Source organism: Mesocricetus auratus, unplaced genomic scaffold (assembly GCF_017639785.1).
Source record: "Mesocricetus auratus isolate SY011 unplaced genomic scaffold, BCM_Maur_2.0 Super-Scaffold_100001, whole genome shotgun sequence".
NCBI lineage: Eukaryota > Metazoa > Chordata > Mammalia > Rodentia > Cricetidae > Mesocricetus > Mesocricetus auratus.
This window is the reverse complement of record NW_024429187.1, coordinates 5,003,327-5,025,071: the sequence shown is the minus strand read 5'-3', so window position 1 is coordinate 5,025,071 and position 21,745 is coordinate 5,003,327. Positions and strand designations below refer to the sequence as shown.

The window sequence follows — 21,745 nt, the reverse complement described above, 5'->3', positions numbered from 1 at the left end:
TCAAGACTGGGCGCTGGAAGCCTGAATGGCTCCTGCCTTTGGGTCGGCTTTCTCATAGCATGGAAGACTCAAAGCCTTTGGAAGTCTTCAATGGCGGGAGTTTAAGTCTTTAGGTGTTGTGTCCCACTGAGTAAGGAGAAGTTGTATTTCTTCCTCTAAATTAAAAAAAATATTTATTCAGGTGGTGGTAGCATATACCTTTAATCCCAGCAGAGGCAGAGGCAGAGGCAGGTGGATCTCTGTGAGTTTGAGGGCAGCCTGGTTTACCGAGCTAATTCTAGGACAGCTAAGGCTGCACAAAGAAACCTTGTCTTGAAATAAAACAAAAACAAAACTATGTGTTTATGTACATATATATATGTTTAGAATTGTTTACTTCATGTGCATGAATGTTCTGTTTCTTCATTATGTGTGTGTCCAGTGCCCATGGAGGTCAGAGAGGATATCAGATGCCCTGGACCCATTGTAGATGGTTGTGAGCCACCTTGTGGTTGCTGGGGAACAAGCTCACAGGTATTCTTACACCAGCCATTTGTGTTTCCCTTCAGTGCCAGCTTCTCCTAGCTTCCACGTCTGTGGCACAGTGCTGCTTGAAAGAGTGAAGAATGTCACCCGTATCCAAGGGAGAAGGGCCAGAGCCCTTACATTTCAAAGCCAAGAGAGTAGAAAATGGAGTTAGAGAACAGGAGGCTGGTGGATAATTTTCTGCAGCCATTGGAAGAAAATACTGTCTTCCATGTCATTTCTGTTACCACCTCCCCAGTCCAACCTAACCTTTGACCTGTAAGTCAGAGGCTTTCCCCTGACCAGGGCTCCTTCAATGGCCTTTTCTCTTCCTCTTGCCTGTGTTATCTGCTGTCTGAAATTTGATCTACCCACGATCATTGTGCCATTGCCCCTTTCAATTTCCCTTCTGTAATTCTGTTTCTCATCCCCCTCTTATTGAGGCATGATTCACTCTCACCGTAATCTCTTGCCTTCCTTGTCCTCTACCTTCCTGAGTATTTTTCTTATGCCTGTGAATGTATTCCTATTCCTCAAAACTCATAGGGCCTTTTGCTTATTTGTTTTAGGAGATAAGGTCTCAGGTAGCTCAGGTTGGCTTTAAATTCACTATGTTGCTGAAGATGACTGAGTTCCTGTTTTCCTGCCTCTGCCTTTCAAGTCCTAAGATATACATACATATCACCATTTGTGGCTACCCACTGGGGGGAGTTTAAAGTTCTCATACCCTACGATATCTTTGTATTATTTTATACAGTGACATCTATGTATGTGTGTAATGGAGATAATTAATATGAACTTTCTGAAGAGCCTTTCCTTTTTCTATCCCCACCTTTTTTTTTGAGGTTTCCATATATAGTCTAGGATGTCCTTGAACTCACAATCTTCCCATCTCAGGCTCCCAAGTGCTAGGATTACAAGCATATATGCATGTCCCTACTCTTGTCCTCAGAGTGTTTTCCTCATCAGAGGGCCTCATCCACTATCTCAAGTTTTGACTTCTTTCCATGTCTTTAAGATCTATCTCTGTAAGGCTGATGTGTTGGTACACACCTTTAATCCCAGCACTTGGGAGGCAGAGGCAGGCAGATGTCTGTGAGATCGAGACCAGCCTGGTCTAGAGAGTGAGTTACAGGACAGGCTCCAAAGCTACACAGAGAAACCCTGTCTCCAAAACAAACAAACAAAAACAAAAACAAAACAAAGATCTATCTCTGTAAAACCTTTCTCAATTAGTCTGCCTCTGCCATCTGGATTTCCATTTCTTGTGGCTATTAAAAACATTAGGCAGGTCTGGAGAGGTGGCTCCGTGGTTAAGAGCACTTGTTACTATCGCAGAGAACCGCATGGTGGTTCACAACTATTGGTAACTCCAGTTCACGGGGGTCCAGCTCTTCTGGCCTCCAATGGCACAGGCATGCACACAGCACACACACATACATACATGCAAAATACTCAAATACATAAAATAAAGACAAATCTTAACAGCAACAACAACAAAACAAGTTAGGCACATAAGAATCCTTTCAAGTCTATACCTTAACTGTGAGTTTGGACAGAATAACAGATTTGGATCTGACCGGACAGTGGTGGTGCACACCTTTAATCCTAGCACTCGGGAGGCAGAGGCAGGTGGATCTCTGTGAGTTCGAGACCAGCCTGGTCTACAAGAGTTAGTCCTAGGACAACCTCCAAAGCCACAGAGAAACCCTGTCTCCAAATCCAAAACCAAAACCAAACCAAAAACAACCAAAGACCAAAAAAAAAAAAAAAAAAAGACAAACCAGATTTGGATCTGAGTTTTATTATACAAATCTCAATTTAACTTTGTATCTTGACACAGCAGATACTTCACAAACCCTGACATCTGAAAGTCTAAGGCATGGCTGTGTGGAGTAGTTGTGGCTTAGGCTGTCTTATGATGGTACAATCTAAGTGTTTGGTGGCTTAGGCTATTTTATGATGGTACAATCTGATGGTTTGGTGGCTTAGGCTGTCTTATGATGGTACAATCTAAGTGTTTGGTGGCATAGGCTGTCTTATGATGGTACAATCTGAGGGTTTGGTGGCTTAGGCTGTCTTATGATGGTACAATCTGAGGGTTTGGTGGCTTAGGCTGTCTTATGATGGTACAATCTGAGGGTTTGGTGGCATAGGCTGTCTTATGATGGTACAATCTGAGGGTTTGGTGGCTTAGGCTGTCTTATGATGGTACAATCTGAGGGTTTGGTGGCATAGGCTGTCTTATGATGGTACAATCTGAGGGTTTGGTGGCATAGGCTATCTTATGATGGTACAATCTGAGGGTTTGGTGGCATAGGCTATCTTATGATGGTACAATCTGAGGGTTTGGTGGCTTAGGCTGTCTTATGATGGTACAATCTGAGGGTTTGGTGGCATAGGCTGTCTTATGATGGTACAATCTGAGGGTTTGGTGGCTTAGGCTGTCTTATGATGGTACAATCTGAGTGTTAGCAAAGCTTCACTTGTTTCTTGACAGCCCACTTCTAAGTTCATTTACACGAGTGCTGACTGGACTACAGCTCCTTGCCATGAAGTCCCTCTTCGTAGGACTATTCATGACACGACTTTCCTTCAGTAGTGATGACGAAAGAGTACATGAAGCACAGCCTCAAAAGACATGAGATTCCTGGCTGTCCTACCCCAGAATGCTACAGGAAGAAAGGGTATGAACACCAGGATGCCAGGGCACTGGGGACTGTCTTGGAGTCTGGCTGCCAGCTGAGGCATCCAACCCAGGTGTGTTTAGTCTGCTAGTCCCTCCCTGTTTCCTCAGGGCTATGCCAAATCAACTCAATTTCCATATGCTTTGACTGTTTTCTGAATCTGCCCGATGCTGCACTACCGAGTGAGCCCTGTGGAGCCTGGGTGGGGTCTGATCCTGCAGTTCAGTTCTTACACTTAAGAACACTGCTTGGGATCGTGTGCCTCTCAAGACCCAGCCCTGGATTTCCTTTCAGCTACATGGGTTATATGGGTTATTTTTTCTTTACCCCTCTGTCCTTACGCTCCAGGCCGCTGCTCTTTCTGGTCCTTTGATGGAGAGGAACCAGGAGCTTTGTTGTGCTGACTTGGCCATAAACTTTCTGCAGCTGAGTGGCTTCCACACCTAAGTTACACACAAGGGTTCCCTTACGTGAGTCAGCTCACAATTCCTGTGGTCTAGGAAAAGGGTGTCCTAAGAGTTTTGGGTGTCTATATCAGCTTCAGTGACTGGCTACTCCTAGACCGCTCTGGAGCTTGGCATGTGGCTTGCTGTGAATCTTGATTAAGAAAGAAAGGAAGTGAAGTGAGAAGAAAAAGAACATTCCTTACTTTATTATCTCAGTCTTATACGGGGCCCCATTCTCACGCCGTGGGTCAGAGGTGGAGGACTTGTCTTGGGCTCTTGTGTCTGTTCTGAGTTCACAGCTCTTGGGTTTGGAAGGCTTTCTGTACAGTCTAGGGACAAGAAAGGAAAATGAACAAAGTCTCAAAAATATATCAGATGGTTTATGATCGTCTTTCATTGCTGGGACTTTCTGTCTTTGGTAACTTAAGGTGTTTCAGCTTTGATTTTGGTTATATTCAGTATCAGGCTACCAGATAAAATACAAGTCACCCTGTGTCATAGTTCTTAAATTTGCACAGGACACACACTATAAAATTCACTGTTGAAGGGGAGAGAGAAATCTACTAAAACATACTGTTTGGAAAGTCCTTAATTATATCGAATACTTTGTATATCAATTAAAAAAATAAAATTTATTAAAAAATTGTTTATGTGAAAAAGAAACTTTGCTAGGCATGCTGCCCATTTGATGTATAAACCCGGCAACTCCAGTCAGTAGGAAAGGATAGATAGACAGTGCTTACTCCCTTCTCCTAAAACTTCACCTCATTATCTCAGCAGCCGCCTCCTCCACCGTTTCATGGAAGAACAGAATGTAGCTCGCCACTCCACTGTTGATAATGAGAGCAGCTTTCAGGTTTTTTTCCTCCTTTGAATAATGCCACGGTGACATTCATTTACGTTTATCTTTGCACACTTTTAGTCTCAGTTGCTTTATGCCAAATGAGGAAGTGCAACTAACTGCCTAGCTCAGAGGGCTGTTGTGAGAATCAAACGATACGGCGAGTGTGAACACGCTTGGGAAGCTGCTAAGTGACGGGAAGGATTGCTCAGCATTCGCCTTTTGGTTGCATTGGACTTAGATGCACACAGGCTTCGCTTCCTTCACTGGTTTGGGGAGTAAATGTCCCCATGGACTCAGTGTTGAACACTTGGCTCCCAGCTACGGTGCTATTCTTGGAGGTAGAAGTTAGCTGGGGGAAATGGACCACTTGGGGGAGGCGTGTCATTGAAGGTCCGACCAGGACTCTACTCCTCTCCTGGTCATGCTTATTGTCTACCGTGAAGTGAACAGACTCATGATTACCCACTGCCAACACGATCAGCCTGACAAGGACCCAAATCAATGGACCCAGGGTCTGCAGACCGAGACCTCCGAAACAACGAGCTTAAGTAAATAGCTCCGTGTAAGCTTCAGGTCAGATGTTCTGCTCTCAGTGATGCAAAACCTATCAGATTAAAAAGAAACAAAGCCTTCAGGGGTAGAACTTATGATATTCGGCCTTGTAATCTATCCTACCAAATTCTGTCACAGTGCTTTAAAAAGTTGACTCTAAATAACTGAAAGCTGAATAACAGAATTAAATGTGTTTTTTAAAAGTATTTATTTTTTTAAACTAACGAGGTATAAAATACGATTTTCTTTAACTAATGGTGTGTGCATGTATGTATGTGCTAGGTTGGGTATTTGTAGAGGTCAGAGACATTGGATGCCCCAGGGGTGGAGTTAGAGGTAGTTGTGAGTTGCCTGGGTTCTGGGAATTGAATTTGGGGTCTCCTGGAAAAGCAAAAACATATATGTAACCACTGAACTATCTCTTCAGTCCCTATGTCTACCTTCTTTAGTTAAGTTTACCTTCTTCTTTTTCCTTCTCCCTCAGGATAAGTTTTTATGAGATCCCTTTCTCAAATCACCTATTTAAAAACTGATTTCCTAAAGTTATTGGTCTTCAGGGTTTTCTATCTTCCTTTTGGTGGGGGGGGGGGAGGAGAAAGGGGTTAGCCAGCATTACTACATAGAACCAGCCAGCCTTATAATGATATCCTCATGTCCTAACCTCCTGGATATTAGTATTACAGGTGGGCACCAGCCTTATAATGATATCCTCATGCCTCGGCCTCCTGGATATTAGTATTAGAGGTGGGCACCAGCCTTATAATGATATCTTATGTCTTAGCCTCCTGGATATTAGTATTACAGGTGGATACCCCGTGCCCAGCCTGGTTTTCAAGTCTTACAGGCATGCTTATCAAGTTTTCAGGTGATTCAGTCAGACTCAGGAACTCCAGATTGCAAACACCATTTCAATATTGCAAGTGTTGACAGTTGCCCTACTGAGTCACACACTGAGGGACTTTTTGCTTTAATGTAGTCAGAATCCCAGTGGTTGAAAGACTCAGTGGTTGAAAGTTAGCTTAAAGCATAAAGGTGAGTACTCATGATTGACACTCTGCAGGTGTCCCTAGCTTCTCAGAGTGACTAAATTACACCTCTGTGGTGATTTGTTTTGTCGACTCGCCTGGATCTAGTATCACTTAGGATCATCTCGGATCATCTCGGGTCATACATCCAGGCAGGTCTATGTGGGTATTTCTGGAGAAGTTTCCCACAAGAGGGAAAACACACTTTGAATGCTAATGGCGTCATCTTATGGGCTGGAATAGGAGAAAAGCCAGCTGAGCGCCAGACTTCACCTCAGCTTCCCCATGCATACGTGACGTGATCAAGTACTTCATGCTCCCCCTAGGATGGACTGGCCCTTCAAACAGCCAAGTGAACCCTCTCTACCTCGAGGTGCCTTTTGTCAGGTGTGTGGCGAGAACAAGGAGAAATGTGACTGAGAAATAGGTACTGAGGCGTGGAGCTATCGCTGTGACCAATGTGGCCACACTGTTGGCAGGCCTGTACGGCCAGCTTGTGGGAAAATGAGGAAGAGTACAGCGCTACAGGCCTCAGAGCCGTGGAAAGCTGTAAGCAGAGTTTAGCGGGCTATTCTGGTGAGCTCAGCACAGGACACTGAGTGAACTGTGGAACGTGGAGGGTCAGCTCATGAGGTTTCTAAGAGGAGTTGAGGTCTCTCCTGAAACCTGGGTCAGAAGATACTAAGATTACACACTGCCAAGCAGTCTGGCTGCAATTTGTCCCTATTATAGAAACTTGAGTGAGGTTGAGCCCAATGGTGTACTAATTTGTTTGGTGGCAGAGATTTCAAGATGGCATAACACTCTGGCTGTGGTATGGTTTTTTAAAATTAACTTATTTTACATTCCAATCCCAGTTCCTCCTGCTGCCTCTCCTCCTGCTCTCCCTTCCTTTCCCCCATTCCACCTCTTATTCACTCCTCAGAGAGGACAAGGCCTCCTCTAAGATGTCAACTAAGTCTGTCCCATCACCTCGTTGAGGCAGGACCAAGGCACTCTCTCCCCCATGTCTAGGCTGAGCAAGGTGTCTCTCCATATAGAATGGGCTCCACAAAGTCAGCTTATGCATTAGAGTTAGATCTTGGTCCCACTGCCTGTGGCTTCATATACTGCCCAAGCCACACCATTGTCACCTGTGTTCAGGTCCTAGTTCAGTCCCAGGTTGGTTCCCCAGTTGACAGTTACAGAACAATGATCTCTCACTAGCTCTTGTCAGCTGATTCTGTGGGTTTCCCCATCATGGTCTTGACTCCTTTGTTCATATTTTCGCTCCTCCCTTACTTCAGTTGTACTCCAGGAGCTTGGCTCATTGGTCAGTTGTGGATTTCTGCATCTGCTTCCATCTGGGGTTGTGGATTGTAGGATGGTTATAATTTGCTTTATGTCTGGTATTCACTTATGAGTGAGTAACACTATATTTGTCTTTCTGGATCTAGGTTACCTCACTCAGGTTATTTTTTCTAGTTCTGTCCATTTGTTTGCAAATTTAAAGATGTCATTGTTTCTTACCATTGAGTAGTACTCCATTGTATAAATCTACCACATTTTCTTTATCCATTCTTCAGGTGGGGGGCATTTAGATTGTTTCCAAGATCTGGTTATTACAAATAATGTTGCTATGAACATAGTTGAGCAAATGTCCTTGAATGTGAGTGTGCCTCCTTTGGGTATATGGCCAACAGTGGTATTGCTGGGACTTGGGGTGGATTGATTCCTAATTTTCTGAGGAATCACCATATTGATTTTCACAGCTGCTGCACAAGTTTTCACTCCCACCAGCATTGGAGGAGTGTTCACCTTTCTCCACATACTCCCAGTGTAAGCTGTCATTGATGTTTTTGATCTTAGCCATTCTGATTGGTGTAAGGTGATATCTCAGAGTTGTTTTTATTCGCATTTCCCAGGCTATCCTGGGTTTTTTGTTTTTCCATATGAAGTTGAGTTTTGTCATTTCGAGGTCTGTGAAGAATTTTGCTGGATATTGCATTGAATCTGTACATTGCTTTTGGTAAGATTGCTATTTTTAACTATGTTAATCCTACCTATCCAAGAGCATGGGAGAATTCAAATCAGAAAAAGATGAAACACACACAGTTTATTAGTGAAAATGGTGTGAGGTTACAGACCAGGGGGTGCAGACAAAGCAACTGAAGTCTTAACTCTTTAGGGAACCATGTGCTTTACATCTGCAGAGTGGGCAAGGTGCCTTGAGGGTTAGACCCCACCCACCCAGCCAGGACTCCAGCATCTAGAAAAACAAAGTCAGCTGAAAAGAGAGAGACTAAATTGAGATGGCTGCTGAGGGGATCACTTTTAGAAGACAGCTGCCCACAGAAGTTCCTGCTTCAGCCAAGGACAGAGAACTCCATAGCCGTGGTTGAAGGCTGCTAGACTGCATCTCAGGCTGGCAACAGAAATGGGCATTTTTGTTCACGATGTCCTGGTTTTGCAGGCATTATGAAGTCATGGCAGCTTGCAGCAAGACTTCGCAGCTGCTGTGACCAGACAGTGTATGGCAAGGTAAGGTTCTTGCAAAGGCTCTGAGACAGTGTATGGCAAGGTAGGGTTCTTGCAAAGGCTCTGAGAGGTCATCGTATGAAGCCGTAAAGGTGAGGCCCAGGTTTCAAGGGAAACTCTGGGTTATGGAACATCCAGAATGGGTTTGGCCTACAGAGGAGGTTCACATGTATGGTTGACTGCAAGGCTGGATGGCTGGGGCTCCCTTAGACTGTTGGGGATCAAATGATGATACTAAGATACCCAGACACCAGATACAAAGCTGCAGGATTTGTTGTTTTCCCTGCTGGGTTTCATCTTTGCTTTAACCCTATCTTTCCTTACTATATTTGTCTTTTCCTTTTGGAATGGGGATATTTATTCTGTGACATTGTATATGACAAATATTACTTCAGTTTTGATTTTACATTAGTCTCACTAAGAGACTGTTGTGAGTTTCATTAGAAAAGCAAAAAAAGCACCTTTGAGCACTGTTAGAGATGCTAAGACTTAGGGGACTCTTGACGATGAGCTAAATACAATTCTCTTTGAGATAGTCAAAGGCCTTTTAGGGAGCCAGCTGTGAACTGTTATGGATGGGAATGGGTGTCACGTTGACAAGGGTAGACTCATACTAGTTAATCATCACTGTCAACTGACTGGATTTAGGATTGCCTGGGAGACACATTGGTGGGTGTGTCCATGGAGGTGTTTTCAGAGGTGTTTATCCGAAGCAGGAGCATGGGCTACTGTGACAGACTAAATAAAAAAACGATGATAAGGAAAAAGCAAGCTAAGTACGTAAATTCATCTTTCTCTACTTCCTGGTTGTAGATACAGTGTGACCAGCAGCCTCATGCTCCTACCACCTTGTATCAGTGACGGGAAAAGTAGCTAATGCAGTCATCGCAGTGACCCTACTCACGCCAGGCCTGGCTCCTTGCTTGAAAAAGGCTGTTACTTAGTGACTGAAAGTGAGGCCATGACTGCTCCTAGGTAGGGTTGAGGAGATGGTTTGCTGTAGGTATGAGGGACAGCACAGCCAGAGGCATCTGGAAGGGTCCAGACTGAACTGGACCACAGACAGGTGGGGGTAAAGATGGGGGGGGGGGTCAGGAGTGACAGAGGAAGAGAAGAGAGGAGAGAGAGGAGGCCAAGAGAGGAACGGGAAACCAAGACACAAAGGGAATCAAGAGGCCGTGTAGCCAACATTGCTGGGTTTATAGGATAAGAGAAGCCAGGGGAAGGGAAGCAAAGCTCAGAGGCTGGAGAGGTTTAGGGTGGGGTCAGGTTATGTCAGCAGGGATGACTCACTCTGTTACAGGTACTTGTGAGGAAGGACTGAGGGTGACTGGTGGCCAGAGTTCGCCCTCAGTCAGGCATTCGTTCCGAGTTTCTTTGGGACCTAACACTTAGAAGTCTCACATAATTTCTTTTTTAGCTAATTTTTTATGTAACATATTTTGATCATGTTGTTCCCCTCCCCAGCTCCTCTCAGATACTCCCTGCTTCCCTCCCTGCCTAACTTTGTGTTCCGTCTTTCAAAAAACAACTCACAAAACACACAAAAATCTAAACAAACCATCAAAAGACCAAATAAGACCAAAAAAAAAAAGCAGAAAACAAATAAAACCACAGAGTTCATTTGTGTTGGCCAACTACTGCATGGCATGGAACCTGCCCTGGAATGTGGTTGAGTGACACTATTGGAGAAAACTGATTTTCCATTTGCCAGTTGGTACCAACTGCAAATAGATTTTTGGCTAGGGGTGGGATCCTGTGCACACTTTCCCCTCTCAATTCTGAGACCCTGTCAGGCTTGAATCTGCGAAGGTCTCGTGTGGGCTGTCACAGTCTCTATGAGTTTGGGTATGCATCGGTCCTGTTGTGTCTGGAAGACACTCTCCGTGGAATCATCCATCACTTCCAGACCTTACCATCTCTCTGCTTCCTCTTCTGCATAGGCCCCCGAACCCTGAGGGGTGGAGGGGTTTGGTAAGGATGCTCCATTTAAGACTGAGTGCTCCAACTTAGTCTCTCACTCTCTGCACATCTTCAAGTTATCGGTCTCTGGGTGGATTCTCAACTACTCAAGAAGTAGCCTCTCTCCTGTGGGCTGAGAGAAGCACCGGTCTGTGGGAATAGCAGTATGCAGATAGGAGTCATTTTATGGCTCTGTTCCTTTAGCAGAACAGTGGCAGCAGGGTTTCTCCTAGGCCCGTGGCTTATCTAGTCTCAGATTCTTGGCCACTTTAGCAAAGTTGGATATGGGTTTCATCTCGTGGAGTGGGTCTTAAGTTAAAAAAAAAAAAGAAAAGTGGCTTGATGGGGGATGTCCTCCTGGATGCGGCGAATTATGTGTTGCCGTTATTGGTTGATACATAAAACTGATTTGGCAAATGGCCAAGCAGAATAGAGCTGGGTGTGAGATCCAAGCAAAGATATGGAGAAAAAGTAGGCAGGATCAGGGAGATGGCATGTAGCTGCCAGGGAAGCAAGATATGAGGTAACAAACCAGGAGCCTGATGGAAAAATATAGAATAATAGAAATGGGTTTATTTAATTGTGAAAGCTAGCTAGTAATATGCCTGAGCCATTACTATTCTATTAAGCCTTAGAGTGGTTATTTGGGAACTGGCGGGCAGGACAAGAGGCCTCTGGCTGGTTGCTTATTTTTGTAACATTTATGCCACTATTTCACTAGCCTATCTTGCAGGAAGGTCACTGTTGTGGGGTGCAGGGTTCTAGCTGGGTGGTGTTGATGACTAACTTTTCCCTCCAGGATCAGGCAGAGCATCTTCCTGAACCATGAATGATAATCAGGGAGTGTGAAGCTTCTAGATGTAAGTCTTATATTTAGCCCCATCCCCCCATAAGGTATGTGTGTGGGGGGCCTCTTTATGGAACTCCCAAAGAAAAGATTATTTTATTTTCTTCTCAGAAGTTCTAGCTAACCTGTCATTGAATCTGATCTAAATCGCCAGGCCAGGGAAACAGAATATTGGCTTGAATCAAGGAGACTGCCCTGCCTCGTGTGGAAACAGGGTGCAAAGATGTTTAGGGAGTCAGACCATACCAAATGTCCTCTCCAAGAGCCGTGTGTGTCCTCGTCAAATATCCTCTAAAACCCTGCGTGTACTTCCCCATCTCCGTTACTGTATTTCCTCGTGTCAATACCAACTCGACTTGCCAGAAGCCTGTTTAATGGTAGACTCTATTTAATGGAAATGTTTCTTTTCCCCTAAGGTTTAAGTAATTTCCTTTCAGACACATGTAAATTATAATTAATCTTTTGGAAAAGAGGCGAAGCTCCTTAACTACTACCATTGGAAAACTCCTGTCATTACTCACCTTTGCGCTGAATACAAAGTGAAAATACCAGTTCCTTATCCAAAAGCAGATCTAACATATGGTTTCAGGTGGGTTCTCACTTTTAAATTGAATTTAATTATAATGATTTGCCTGGGCAACTATTATCCCACCTGAATGGAAGGAAAGAGGATAGCACTTCCCATTAAATCGTAGAATCAATCGAGCAACTGAAAGCAGCAGTCTTGGGAGTGCCCACCCGGACAAAATCTTAGACTCGATGCTCAAAAGCCAAACCGATAAAGGCGAATGTGTTTTCTCACTCCTTGGGTTCTTTACAAGCACCCGTGAATGTATATTAAACAAACAGATAAACATTTAAGGATAACAGTAGGCATTCCCCTCCTGCACTAGGGGTTGAACCCAAGGTCTCAGCATATGCTAGGTAAGGGCTCTACCACCAGCCTCCACCTCCAGCCCCAGCAGCAGGGACTGCGGCCCAGAAATGGATTTCCTGCTATCTCATTATCTCAGGTCCTAGGGCTCAGGCCTAAGGGCAGTGAACTATGAGAGCATTTTTTCCTTATCCCTTTTTAGCCACATTTTAATTTATCCTGTGTGCATGTGAATGAATGTATGTGTGCATTTCTGGGTGTGTGCGTGCACACCCATACATGTGGGAGCCAGAGGACACTTCACTGGGCTTGTGTTTCTCCTTCTACCATGTGGGTCTCAGGGATCAAATCCAGGCTGTCAGGCTTAGTGGCAGGCAGGGACCTCTACGTGCTGAGCCACCTTCCCAGGCCCCTGACAACCAGCAGGAAAATTGATGCAGCGGGGGTGTTAGGGCTAATTTCTGATCTTTTCCTTCTTCGCGTCTCTCACATCTATGAGATTTCCCAAGGCAACAGCCCTCCTCCCTCCTTACGAACAGAGACTATCATTGGATCCGACAAAGAGCAGGCAAGTATGAGTAAACCCGCCATCCATGGAGTATGCTCGTTGAACCATACTATGCAGGAGCCCTCTTTTCAGGGGGATGCAGGTTAAATAGCTTCCAGGTTATCGTGGTCTGGTTACTGAGCAATTGTGAAGTTTGACCAGCTCCTCCCCCTGCCCCACTAACCTCCTTGCATAACATCCAGTGATCCAACCATCTGGTCCCTCTTGCTCCGTCCTCTGTCCCTTTGCCCCACTCTCTCACCTGTCACAGGTCTCCCATTGTGGGGTCTCATCTCTATCTGCTCAATCTCCCAATTCTTGCTCTCACAGCTCCTATTCCTCTAACCAGCCCCTTCCTCGGCATCATAATTGTTCTGGAATCTTGGCAAATGGCGCAAACACTGAAAAATGTTAATGACTGCAATGGAAACAGCTGTTTCCCCTGAGCTGACGGTGAACGGGCCTTGCAAGAAAGAGTTTAAATAGCAGGCCTTCCACCTTCCTTGGCACCCTCCCAAGTGTCACCTTCTCTTACCTCCTGTGTTTATGAAAACTAAAGCCAAGGGCCAGGCATCACGGCACATGCCTAGAATTACAGTCTGGAAGACTGTGAGCTCAAGGCCAGCCTGGACAACACAGCAGTACTCTATCTCACAGAAAGGGAAAACAAAACATAAGTAGAGAAGAGATTTCTGAATAGTTACATCATAAAGTTCCCTCTCAAGTGGAAAAATGTCTGGTGTCCCTGTTTCCTGCTTCTAGTGCGTCGGTTTTTAAGGGTAGTTACAGTGAACATGTATATAAATCCAAACACGCAGTTGCTTGGAACATTTCTAGGATTCTGTTCTTTGTCACTGCTTGACTGAGATCAAAGCCTGGTTTGTTGACAGCACCGTTCTTTCTAGATGGGGGCTGGGGAGGATCTAGCCCCTTCTCCAAACCGTCTTATGTAATCCTGCTATAATTGCATATGATCTGAGGGGAAAGCTAAATTCTATAACCTGGGGAGGTTAGTTAACAGGGGCCCCATCTATGCGTCTATGCGGTTATGGGGAAGCCATCATTCATGACAGGTTGGGCTAAGACATGCTGCTTTGGGGTCATCCACAGTACTCTCAGCAACCCTTCACCCATGCTCTGTGAGTCTAATACGTCCATTGGTTTCCCAGGGTGAGCTCTGATTTGTTGTTGGGACCTTAGAAAGAAGGGTGGGCATTTTTGAGTCTCCCCAAGGGAAGGAATTTTAGCAATTGATGACGTAGTCTCTAGCCACCCTTTCTATTTCTTTCTGATCCTCTTCTATAAAAATTCTTGCAGGTTATGTTAATCAGGGTCCCACTAGGAACAGGAAACACATTTAAAATAGGAAAACTAGAGGAGAGCTAAGTAGAGGAACTGTTTCCAAAGGTGTGGGGACTCAGTGAGCCAGGGCAGGGCTGGGAAGGAATGACAATGGAGACAGTGGTGCAGAAAGTGTGTCTCCAGCAGGCATCAGGACCATCCATCGTGGAACACAGCTTCCTCTTCATTTTCCTGTCCTCCTCATCTCCCGCTGGGTCTCCCCATTGACTAGCCCCACACAAGCTGGCGGTCAGGGGAGCTCATGGATTCAGTTAATGTGAGTTAGTCTTATCAGGGAAGAGGTGAGATTGGAGAAGCATGAGAGGGGGTCTGGAAGGGACCATAGATAAGATGTGACATGTAGGCACACCCTTCCTCAGAGGTAGGACAACTGGAAATACGGAGAAGTGGAACTAGACATTTATGCAAAATTATCAGGATAGCTTCTCAGGAGCAAGGAACCAGTCTATAGGAATAACAGATTTTTGGTCTCTGTCTTTGACTTGATGTCAACAGGAGGCGTTTATGTGCCAGTGGATACCCAAGACTCTAAAACATGTGCTACTATTATTAGGCCCGTCTAAAAATACTGTGTTGTGAAGGGGAAGCTTGACTATATCCATGCTTACATATTTTATGTGTCAGTGCTGAGTAATTTTAGTAAAGTATCACAAGTTTCTTTGACTTAATAAAGAGAGGCTAAGAGACCATCTCTTGTTTCCAGGCCTCTGTCCCTTTGCTTGCAGAAATATTTCCTTAGGTTTCCACGCACACCCTTCCCATCTGTGGGCTGCATGCGGTTCAGCGTGGCCCCAGGGTGTACTCTGTCCCCAGGGCCTCAGGAATATGAGTGAAGACAACACTTGAAGAGCATTAGGTCTGCCAATGCTGGGCCCGGCCTGTGTGTTAGGAGAGGAAGCGCAGATGGTTGCCTCTGCCCCTAGTGGACACTGGCTATGGGAGCAGCATGAAAGACAGCAGAAGCTGGGTGTCTCCGTACTGTGTTGGAAATACCTTACCACGGTGGCCAGCATCCTGCCAGCAAGTTGGTGAGTTCAGTAAAACTCAGATATTCCTGCCTTTAAAATGGCCACCTTGTTTTAGTCTGTATTTTCTCTATATATACTATATAAAAAATATTCAGTAACATTTTCAGTGGTTAACAGTGGGGTTCCAGGGGCTGGAGAGAGGCTCAGTGGTTAAGAGCCTTGCTTTCAGAGGACCCAGGTTCCATTCCAGCACCCACATAGTGGCTCACAAACACCTATAACTCTAGTTCTGGGGAACCTGATGGCCTCTCCTGGCCTCTGGGGACATCGGGCATGCGCATGGTACACAAATGTACATTGAGGTTAAATACCCGTACACATTTAAGAACAAATCAAAACATGACGTAGCTGCACACATAGACATTTTCATGAATATTGTCATCATGAACATTTATAGTGTCACCTACAGGGATTAGTTTGCTCTTTGCCTCACTGATGGTGAAGGCTCCAGCTTGGTATAGTTTATACGGTTGAAGGTGGTTTGTGTCCACACCTTTCAGAGAATGTGTAGCTTGAAGGCAGAAGGAAGGAGGGGCAGTTATACAAAGACCATAGAAATGACCCTCCCAGATGCTTGGTTCCTTGTGCAGAAGGAGAATGGTATAAGGAATGATTCTTCTCTTTCAAGCAAGGATCAAAAAGCAAACAGAAAAGTTAGCTTATTTTGGTAGCTATAATGGCACAAGGATTTGGCTATCAATCCAAAGACGCACTTCAGTTCTAGCTCCAGCTCTCTAGGCAGTGAGACTTCTGTGGGATGGGTACACTAAGGCTCCCTACATCACAAAGTTAGATAGTTAGAGAGAATTTCAGCTACAGTTAGCATAGCACTTAGAATACCGCAAGTCTCAATAAATGTTAGCTTGAGAGGGAGACTGGGATACATACAATAGAATTGATTGATTGATTGATTGATTGATTTGGGGGCCAGCCTGTCTGAAACTATGCAACTCAGGATGGCCTTGAACTCATGGCAATCCTCCTGCCTCAGCCTTTCAAGTCCTGGGGTAATAGAAGCAAGCCACCATGCCTAGCCCAGGAGAGTTCACAAAAGTAAATTGGCTTCCTCTGACCAGTGTCCCTCAGATCCCCTTTGCACACAGGCCTTACAGTAGCTACTTAAACTTGCCTTCCTTGTCACCCAGTTGAAAAATGACTGTAGATCACACTGCATTTCAAATAACCCGAGAACCGTGTGGCGGGCTTAGGGTCTGAAATGAACTCTGTGTTTATATTGTTCTTGCTAGTTGCTCTTCAAGCACAATCATAATCAGGAAGCTAGCATCGATTCTCATTTCTCTCTCTGAGTTATTGACTGCCACTGTTGTTTCCCAGGCATGTTTATTTACTCAATCCACAACAGCAAATCTTTTTTCTCATGAGCCTGACAGCCACAGGTCAGACAGACTTTACTGTGACACTCAGTGCGGGCAAAATTTCCATTGCTGTTGATGTTGCTGCTTCTCCTTGAATCTTGATGGAAGTGTAGGTTCACATGGGAGTTCAGTGAACAATTTTCTTGTGAAAAACTCAGAGGACCAACTCAGGGACTCCACCGTATCAACCCCAAACTTTTCTGCTGCAGCGGAGGAGGAAATTAACATTTAGGTTTACCCATCCCAGCCCCCCACCTTCATGTGCCAGTGAAGAGACTCACCAATGGCTTGCTGCAAACCTTGCCCCCTCTCCAATTCCCTTACTCACAGTTTGTCTAGGAATACAGGTGTGTGTGTGGGGGGGGATGGGGTTGTAGGAATCTCCATTTGCCACTTTCCTGATTATTAGATGCTAAGATGCTGATCAGTCAGAGACCAGGCTGCCACACTCCAGAATGTTTACTTCTAGAATGTCTCTGCATTGTTTGTCAAAAAATTGAAGCTGTGAGACATGGTTCTTTTTCTTTTTTAAGCAGGTGATAAGAAATGGAAGGATGATTCCTTTCTTTATCTCTGTGGGGAGCCAGCTAAGTCTATAAAGTGCTTCCTTCCCCACAGGAGGACTTGAGTGCAGGTCCCTGCACCCACATGAAAGTCAGGGGCATCTATAACTCCAGAGATGATAGGCAGACATGGGGCAGATCCCTGGAGCTCACTGGCCAGCTGTCTGGCTAAATCAGGGAGTTCCAGGTCCAGTGAAAGGTGCTGCCTCAAAGATAAGTTGGAGAGTGACTGAGGAAGAAATCTGTCGTCATTGACTTCAGACCTGCCTACACACACACACACACACACACACACACACACACACACACACACACACACACACACACACGGGAATGCATGCATGTACACACCTGTTTATACATTTGTTCCTGCACATGAACACACATACACAGCACACATGTATGCCCTTACATGTACATGTACACATCCACATGAAGACACATATTCACCTTACAAACACACACATGATGGGAAAGCCAGACTGGGTTCTCTTAGCACTTGAGGGGACTGACTCAGGAAGATTCCCATGGCATGAGTTTGAGGCCAGCTGGGCTACATGGCAAGACTCTGTCTCAAAACAAACAAACAAACAGCAACAAATAGAACAGAACAATAAACCCTTCCAGAAAGGGTTGGAATGCAATAATTTGGGGGTCTTAATGGGATTATTTAATGAGAGTTAACGGTGGTTTGTTCTGGAATTATCCAGTTTGTCTCCTTCTTTAACACCTAGTACCTCTCTTTATTAAGAAAAAAAAGACAGCAAGGACGTAATTAACGACCTGGCCCTGGAAGCATGCATTAGGCAGTCTGAGGACACAGCTTTGTAATCTGTGAGCCCCATGGTTAGCTGCAAAAACTGCAGATTTCCAGACAAAGCTGCCAGCAAAAAGGAGAAACCCTGAACAGGACTGGAGGAATAAGGTAAAATGAAGTGTGCAAGCCTACCAACCCAACCGACTCCCCGAGTCTTTGTCGAGAGCCCCGCAGTAGGGCTGGCCTATGGCTAGAGGGAACAGGAGAGGTAGGTGGTAGGCCTAGGTTGGAGAGTCAATAGCTCTGAGATTTCTAGCTAGTTTCTCCACATGTGCACAATAGAGGACACTTGCAACTGCCTATGTTGTCTCCTTGAATGGACAAAGATTGAAGTAACATAAAAAAAATGAAGCTATTTCAAAAACTGCAGGGTCGTTGTGTTACTGGTTCTTTTCCAAAGAATGTATACCCATCATCCCAAGCTCCTTCTTTTCCCTTCCTTCCAGAACTGGCCTGCAGCCATCTTGGACTCTACAGAGAGTCTTCTATTGACAAACCATATGCCATTTTTGAGCAGAGATGTAATAAGGACCAAATGAGTCTTTTTGGTAGATTGGGGGCAAAATCATACAAAGAATCTATGGACAGGGCCAAGAGATGATTCTCTGGGTCAAGGAGCCTGCCACTAAGTCTGATGACTTGAGTTCATGATACTCACATGACGGAAGGAGAAAAGTAACGCCTATAAGTTGTCTTGACTTCTAATGTATGCATGCATGCATGCATCCATACATAAAGACACATTCATGCACCCAAACACATGTATGTGCTCACAAAATGTAATAATTATGAAAAGAAATCCATGGACAAAGATTAAGTTAGGTACAGACATTCCAATAAGAAGACAATTCCAGCGATTCACTTATGAAGTGATGACCTTGACCATGGTGGAGATGAAGAGGAGATGGAAGGACAAATTTAATTTTCATGACTGGGTGTATGAGAATAAATGAACACAAAATTTCTGGAATATAGTGTAGGCTTGTTTATGACAACTGTATTTCAAAGATTTATTTTGATTGATTTAATTTGTGTGTGTGTATACATGCATGTATGCAAATGCAGGTGTTTGTGTAGGCCAAAGGCATTGGACCCTGCTGGAGCTGGAATCACAGGTAGTTGTGAGTTGCTCCAACATGGGTGATGGGAACCAAACTTGGGGTCCTCTGCTTGGAGCAGTATGTGCTCTTAACCATTGAGATACCCTCCTAGACTCGGAGCTGTATTTTATTCTCTTTGTCTTAGCCCATTGCCGGGTGTGGTGGTTTGCACAGAAATGGCTCCCATAGGCTCATATATCTGAATGCTGTGTTATTAGGTAGTGGCAGTACAGTGGCCTTGTTGGAGTAAGTGTGTCATAGGTGGTGGGCTTTGGAGTTTCAAATGCTCAAACCAGGCCCAGTGTTTCTCGTTTCCTGTTGCCTATGGATCTGGATGTAGAACTCCCAAGCTACTTCTCCAGCACAATGTCTGACTGTGTGCACCATGCTTCTCGCCATGATAATAATGGACTGACCTCTGAAACTGTAAGAAAGCTCCAATTGAATGCTTTCTTTAAGAGTTGCCATGGTTGTGGTGTCTCTTCACAGCAATAGAACACTGACTGAAACAAACACCTGGCTGATGGGGGAAGTCCTTCTGTGTATATGCTTGTCCTATTGGTTGATAAACAAAGCACTATTGGCCAATAGGGAAGCAAGATAGGCATGACTAGGAGTCAAGGAGGATTCTGGGAAATGTAGTCAAGAGTGAGGAGTCTCCATGTGATCCCAGGAAGAGAGGACACGTGAGGCTGGTGTCCTCAGTAAGATAAGACCTTATAGAAATGTACATATTAGTAGTTATTGGTTAATACTTAAGACAGAACTGGCCAATGAGAAGCGCTGGACATTGGCTGACAGCATTGTAATTAATAGAGTCTCTGTGTATTATTTAGGGTTGACCAGGCTGGCGGGAAGAGTTATCATAACACCTGGTATACAACTTTTATCAGTAAATGTTTCTGAATTAATGTACATGCAAGAGTGAAAGAAAGTGCTCTGCATATCATGGGCACAGTTTGTTGACAGAATGGTAGCTACTGCTATGTTCCTTCTTTTCTGGGAATTAGTATGCCAGGAACACGGAAGTTCAGTCTCTCTCTCTCTCTCTCTCTCTCTCTCTCTCTCTCTCTCTCTCTCTCTCTCTCACTTTCTCTCTCCCCCCCTCTCTCTTTCTTTCTCTGTCTCTCAACAGGGTCTCACCATGTGCCCTTGGCTGGCTTAGAATTACTATGTATACCAAGCAGGCCTTGAACTTGCTGCAGTCAGGGATGACCTTGAACTTCTGATCCATGTTCCTGTTTACCTCCCAAGTGCCAGGGTTACAGGCATGCACCACCACACTGTTCATGTGGCACTGGAGTTCAAGCCCTTCCTTCTTCCTTCTCTTCCCCTACTTCCTTTCCCTTTCTTCCTTCATTTTTGGTCTGTTTCTTTGAGATGAAGTCTTGCTTTGTAGCTCAGGCTGGCCTCTCAAACTCACAATCCTCCTGAGCTCTGGGATTATCCCACTGTATTTGGTTGGTTCTGCTTCCTTACCTTCTCTCCTTCTCTACCCCCTCTCTTTGTTTATTTTATGTGTGCATGTGTGTGTGTGTGTGTGTGTGTGTGTGTGTTTGCTTGTGTCCTGTGTATATGCAGTGCCAGTGGTGACCAGAAGAGGGCACCCGATTCCCCCAGAACTGGCGCTGTAGATGGTTGTAAACCACCATGTGGATGCTAAGAGCATAGCACTAAGTGCCCTTAGTCACTGAGTCATCTATTCACCTTCAGACACATCTTCTTAAGATGACTAAAGCCCTAGGAGTATTTTAGTAAGTATAAAGGAATTTCTTTTAAACTTTTAGATGTGTAAAGTAGGATGAAGAGAGATTCTCCACTTTTACATTTATGTCATTTTGCCCCTTTTAGTCATTCCACAAGAAAAACTGATCTTTTTTTTTTTTTACTAACTCGCGGAAAACCCATATTTTGGTTTCTTTGAAAATGGAGGGGGAAACTTTTTCTAATTAGAATCAGGAATTTTGCCCTAAAAATTGGTACCCATCAGTGGGAAAACGCTCACTAAGAGACACCAAGTTCCCTAAGCTGTAAGTCCACTCAAATGCCTTGTTCACATGCCCTCAGAGAACTGGAAGGACGTGACATCTTCCCCTTGACTCATTCATTCTTAGCAAAGATCGCTGTGGCGCTGTAAATCCCTGTAGTTCTAACTTGCTGGACATTTGCTTCTTTCAGGCTACAAAACCGGATCTGTTCCCCGGCTCCTCGAACTCAGGGAGCCTGCCTCGCCACGTGAGTGTTGGTCTCTCACTGCTAACACGATGTCCTCAGGGGCTGCCCAGCGGCATTCACCTTCCGTGTGCAAACACAACAGAAAACGGCTTTTCTACCTGCTCTTGTCTCCCCCCCCCCTGCTGGGACCTGAATTGTGAAAATTATGTAAGGTTTCAGTTCTTTTAAGTCTTATATAAAATTAGGATACTCAAGTCATTTGTAGAGGAATATAGTTTTTTTTTTCCTGTTGTGGGAGCTGAGGTTATATAACGGCCACACCTGCTCCGTTAGGCGGCCGGGGACAGACCCTGCACACAGCACCCGTTTCTTGAGGTACACACTACAGGCAGCATCCTCTGTGTTTTCTCCTCTTTCTGCTGCAGCAGTCAAGCTGACCCTGACAGTGAAGCCGAGACCACGTGATGAGATCATGGAGTGGCAGGGAGGAGACCGGCTCTATCCACTAGTTCCTCATTG

The 21,745-nt window shown here is 44.9% G+C and overlaps 1 long non-coding RNA gene across 1 annotated transcript in view; it reads left to right on the top strand.

Moving 5' to 3' along the window:
• The window catches only part of LOC121139738, a 36,438-nt gene extending 14,961 nt beyond the window's left edge, over window positions 1-21,477 (top strand). The window contains exon 3 of the long non-coding RNA XR_005876653.1: window positions 21,230-21,477. This is a non-coding gene — a long non-coding RNA (uncharacterized LOC121139738). The remainder of the gene's footprint in view (window positions 1-21,229) is intronic.
• The last annotated feature ends 268 nt before the right edge of the window (window positions 21,478-21,745 follow it).